The following is a 6,247-nucleotide window of genomic DNA, read 5'->3' as shown; positions in this document are numbered from 1 at the left end:
AAGAGTTAAAGTGATTTACTTAATGTTGAGTGAGCACTGAGGGAGATGTAAATGATCTAAAAGCTTGTATACCAGTAGCACAGGTGATTAAGTGCTTTTACTGAAGGCAGTGGATAATTTTTTCCCCATGATACATTCTATAAGGATACTGTATAGAGTTCTGTGTTTGTGTTATATGGACTACTTTCAATTTATATGTTCTGCCTCATAAGGATTCACTTGTTGCTATTCCATCATTTCCTTTTGTTAAAGCACAATTTCCATTAGTCTCTTGAAATATTTCATTTTGCACATTTGATATTTCTGCTGTTAACAAGGTATACTTTTACGGAGCAAGATTAGCTTCAGGGGTGGCTCACAATATATTCTCTACGTTGCTTAAAAACAAATGATCAACATCATCTGTCATACTTCCAAGATTTAATTGCAATGTTAGAAGCCTCTACAAATGCATGCATAATCATGGCCATATTTCTTGCCTTTGAATTAGCATATTTATATGTGATATTTGAAAGGTTTGTGCTTAAATCAGTCTTTGATGGGAGAGCCTGTTACCTACAAAGAATGCTATATGGTTTGAATCCAGATGGGTATTTTGATCCATTAGAAACACTGGGAAAAGTTAAGTTGCATTGATTTCAGTGGGAACTAAATGGAACAAACTTGGTCTGGATCTAACTCAATTTCTGTTCCATTTGATTTTCTGCATGAACAACATTCATAGATGCAGTGCATATATGAGATTTGAGAGATGCTCAAATGTGCTTTTAATGTGATATCTAATAATGCCTGTGGGATGCAGTGTAGCCCAAATCACTTAAATGCACCTCACTCCATTCTTGATTGCAATAAAAAAAATTCTAGAAGGCAGCAGTAGATCCCTTACCTACTGTGCAGACATAATGTCTACACATTATGTTCTAGTGTTCACTGGAAACAGTGTCCACATGATAAATTCTGCATCTAATTTCCTATTGTTACCACCAGAGCCGGTCCACCCATGAGGCGAGGCAAGGTGACCACCTCAGGCAGCACCCCAGGACGAGACGATCCTCATGTCAATTTTTACTTCTGCCTTGTTCCTGATATAGATCTTCCCTCATTCCTTCTTCCCTGGTGGAAAGAGGGGCACTTTTTTTAGGGGGTCCACCTCAGGTGTCAAAATGTCTTGGGTCGGCCTTGGTTACCACACGAGTGGTAATCCTAAGGAAATGGGAAGGAAGCAGAAATCTTACTATACATTATGGCCACCAATATGGGGGTGAATTGCCATGCCAAGTTGGCGTTCGTCCGTCAGTGTCCAGTGTTTTGAACGTAAACCCTTGTTGAAACAAACTCATGGAAAAGCGCACCAAGATTATTGGTGAGTAAAACCATTAAGTGTAAAAGATGTGGCGGAGGGGACAACTTGGAGCCATCTTGCAGTCCACATTGCCACAATATTGTGGCCTGCATCACACTATCATGCCCCTTTCCCTCTTTTGGAAACTCCACATTGTGGTTTAGCACAGAAGATCCATCCGCTCTTATCAGTATTTTCAAGGTCTTCTCTACATGGAAACCCTGTTCTTGCCTTCTTGAACACAAGGAAGGGGCTGCCATGTTTGGAGCAAGGAGATGAGGGAGAGAAGCTCAGGAATGTGGCAATTAGAGGCTCAAATAAGTAGGTTGTATCCAATGCTAGTCAAATTGAAGAGCAGGTCCATTGAAATTAAAAGACCTAACTTAGGTTCATTAATTTCAATGGGTCTACTCTTAAGTTGAACTAGCACTTGATAAAAGTATTTTGACATGGACACAAGTTCACCTTTGGACAACTAAGTAAGTAAGGGAAAGGGACCCCTGACCATTAGGTCTAGTCGTGGCCGACTCTGGGGTTGCAGCACTCATCTCGTTTTATTGGCCGAGGGAGCCGGCGTACAGCTTCCGGGTCATGTGGCCAGCATGACTAAGCCGTTTCTGGCGAACCAGAGCAGTGCACAGAAACGCCGTTTACCTTCCCACCGGAGTGGTACCTATTTATCTACTTGCACTTTGATGTGCTTTCGAACTGCTAGGTTGGCAGGAGCAGGGACCGAGCAACGGGAGCTCACCCCGTCACGGGGATTTGAACCGCCGACCTTCTGATCGGCAAGTCCTAGGTTTTGTGGTTTAACCCACAGCGCCACCCACGTCCCTGCAGGGAGGTTAGACACTGTGTTACCCCACACTTTGCAGGCCATTTTCCTGTCCCTTTCCTTATTGCAAAAAGTCCAGTCCTTCGGGGAAGCGAGTTTGTTGTGCAAGAATTCCTAATCAGCTATAATTGTGCAACTTGAATTTGCCAGTATGTGACTGAATTGTGCCTTAAAATAGCAACAGTCTGAAAGCTTCTTTACTGGTCTACAACATTGGCCAGGGAAGGCCTGAAGGGTGAATCTGCTGTTATTTGTTCCTGTTTTATCACCTTCCCATCAACTAGGCCTATTTAATGTTTAACCTAGTGTGAAAAGTGGTGCCATTACAAAGGTACAGCAGGCAATTTTCTTCACCGATTACTGTGTGTGTATGTTCCGAATTTGCTCCTAACTCTTATAAAATATTATCCGAATTGACCTATTCTGACTGATCTGAAAGGTGGTAACCTTTCCCATTATAGTAGTGAATAAAACAAATGCACTAAAATATAAATTCTGAAAACTATTGTATTTTGGAGTTAGATTTATAGTATGTCAAATATTCAGCTTATGGGAATGCATGTTTTTTGTATTAAAAATCCAAGTAATATTTTGAAGTTTTGATTTCCAAAATGATTTGATGTACCTCATCAACTGATGTGCCTCAACTCAACTGTGCAAACAGTTCATGCTCCTTAATACTTACTGGCCAGTTTGGGGAAGTATTTTTTCATATAATGTTGAAACAGTGGTCCAGTGTTTATCACTTGTCTATACTAAGTTTGTGTCTTTCAGGAACGACAAGATTATGTGTTATTTCAAAGAGAAGGTGTCCCCCACCAATGGCCTAGTATTAAGAATGTGACTACAAATGCATTTATATTCTGTGTGGTGGCTTGCCCTTAATAATGGTTTGATTTCTTCTTCATTCTCACATTGGAAGCATTATCAGATGCCCTTAATACTATTAATTATCAGAAGTTTATTATTATGAATATTTGTTTCTAGTCTTAGTTTTACTTAATTGATATAATTTCTTTGTAAATACTGAGTGTGTACTGTTAAACATGAGAAGCACGCATGTATGTTCACGGCTGAATGTGAAGAGAGAAGAAACGCCATGGTCCATCTGCAGCAGCACAACTGGACGCCATCATCTCCCCAGCTGCAACAGAACATGTCTCTCCTTTATTGGTCTCTACAGACGTTGCAACCTTCCAGCAGTGACTTCAGCCCCAAAGGCTCACTCCTCTATTATCTCCCAATACTGACAGATGCCAACAAGGGGTAGCTAAAGTTGATGACAGATATACAATGTATCAGTGGTGAAACAGACATTCCTTGTGCGCTAAAGTGTATACTTCAGATATATGGAGGCTCAAAATGATTTACAGAAGATTCCCTTACCAAAAAAAGAGAAATGGATCTCACAGGTGCCAAGAAAAAAAGATTGATTCTTTGTTCTTGTAGTATGCCCAATGCATTTCAGCTACAAATGCCTTAGTCAAGGGCTTATATAAAAATATAGCAATGAGACCTTTATTATACAATTACCAAACCACACATTAAAAATTCTCTAAAAACTCAGACTGTGCCAACATGTAATGTAATAAAATTCCTGTACAAATTAAGTATTTAATGGGAAACCTATTTTAAGCCAAAGCCAGCCATGACACAAAAAAAGTAAGACTGTACTTGGTTCCTAACATTTTGCTTTGTTAGGGCAAAATCTCATGGGCGGGCCACCTCATGTTTGGTACAAACGGTTATTATCTTTTGACAAAGGCATTTGTGAGTGAACACACTGGCTATATTACAAAAATGAAGAACCCATCGGTTTTCCTGCATCTGTGAGATATATTTCTCTTTTTTGGACGCTATTCTTGGATGCTTCCTGTTGTCAGGATGTTTTCCTCAGAAGATTCCCTTCTGGTCCCCAGACCCCAGCATTGCCTCTCATTCCCTGGAAAGCCACTGTAGCTGCTTTCTTAAAGGTAAAGGTAAAGGTACACCTGCCCGTACGGGCCAGTCTTGACAGACTCTAGGGTTGTGCGCCCATCTCACTCTAGAGGCCGGGGGCCAGCGCTGTCCGGAGACACTTCCGGGTCACGTGGCCAGCGTGACAAAGCTGCATCTGGCGAGCCAGCGCAGCACACGGAAACGCCGTTTACCTTCCCGCCAGTAAGCGGTCCCTATTTATCTACTTGCACCTGGGGGTGCTTTCGAACTGCTAGGTTGGCAGGCGCTGGGACCGAGCAGTGGGAGCGCACCCCGCCACGGGGATTCGAACCGCCGACCTTTCGATCGGCAAGCCCTAGGCGCTGAGGCTTTTACCCACAGCGCGACCCGCGTCCCGAGCTGCTTTCTTACATGGGTGCAAAAACACAGGCACCAAGTCAGCCCCCCCCCAAAAAAAATGCTGAGCTTACTGCTACCGGAAATTAATTAGATTTCCTCCCAAAAAAACTATTTGCTTTCTCCACACCTTCGTTTGGTCTGCAATTAGATAACAAGGTCTACTGAACAAGTGGGTTTTCCCATTCACATTAATGAATTTCTTTGTGTATATACCCATTTGCGCTGATGGAGCTGCCCCATGAATGTGACAAACGTGCTTGAAAATAAGTGTACCCTGTACCCAGGGATGGATTAAGACATTTAGAGGTTCTTAAATATTGAAAGGATTCTGATGCTCCCCCATATGTAATTCAAAATAAAAACAATACTAAATGGTAACGTTTTCTTTTTCAAAATGGCACAAAACTTGCATGCATTCTGAAATGTATGTGCTCATAGTGTAACCCTGAAAGGGATACACACACACACACACACACATACACACACAGAGTATATATAAAATTAGTTTTCCAATAAGAACATCCAATTAACAAATCCATCAAATCATAATCAAATAAAAAATAATAAAATAAAATAATAAACCAGCCAAATTACAATCCAAATTATTAATTATTATTATTTTGGGCCTCCCATACTCTGGACCTCTGAAGTATATCTCCAATATTTTCATGTCTGCCTTCTTCTCCTGAAAGGGCTTTTGAGGCAGCTGCAGCAAGTGAGTACCTCTGTTTCAGCAGACAAGTGTCCAAATATAGTGAAGGAGAAGCAGGAGAGTCAGTGCCCTGGGTTCTGCTGGCTTTCAGACATCTAGCTGGGACATATCGCTCAGATGGTTGGACCGTGGTGCTGATAATACCAAAGTTGCAGGTTCAATACCCATCAGGGACTGCTGCATATTCCTACAATGCAGGGAGTTGCAGTGATCATCTATCTTCAGAGTCCCATCCAATTCTATGATTCTATGAATGATATTCAGCATACTAAGTGTGATCTGAATGAGTGGTTAAGCAAGGGACTTAATGGCTAAATGAACCCTTTTTGCATTGAAGCCTGAAGTGCCATATAAACAAAAGCTTCAAAGCAGAGTCCGACATTGAAGTGTCATTCCTTATTTCCTATACTTAGTGTGAGCCAGGGTCAAAGTGAGAGGGTTTTCTTTTATAAAGATAAAGGGTATTATTCACTTTTCAGCTGGTTTGATTAGACCTAAATATGAGCAACGTGCTCCTCTCCTAAGGACTACATATTACAATTAATTTTGGATCATATTGATTGGATTGCAAAAGGCCATTACCTCCACTGCAGTGACCAACTTAACTCTTTAGGCTACCTTTCCCCCATCAGCTCTCAAACAGTTTCCTTGCAAAGTGAACCAAACTCAAGCAATTTTTGAAATAATTGTGCTAATTGGGAAACTGCCACTCAATTCTCCCACGAAGATTTCCAAAGTCCAAACCTAAGCAATTTGTAAAACTCTAGATGCCACCTAATGAGGACCTAAGATTGAATAATCAAGCATTTGAGCCCATCCCAAATCCAAGCATATGGACATAGCAGTCAGCAGAACTGCATTGTAGAGCTATGCAAGTAAAATTGTCTACATATTTTTATTTTATGTAGTCATAAAGCCAGATGGTAAAAAGGGTTTAAACCTTTATCCCAAGCCCTCACAGTGCATGTGCATTGATAGGGGTCAGGGAATTCTCAATGCCACCCTACATCCTATTTCCAGG

This window comes from Podarcis raffonei, chromosome 1, assembly GCF_027172205.1.
Source record: "Podarcis raffonei isolate rPodRaf1 chromosome 1, rPodRaf1.pri, whole genome shotgun sequence".
Taxonomy (NCBI): Eukaryota; Metazoa; Chordata; class Lepidosauria; order Squamata; family Lacertidae; genus Podarcis; species Podarcis raffonei.
This window is presented reverse-complemented; position numbering follows the sequence as displayed.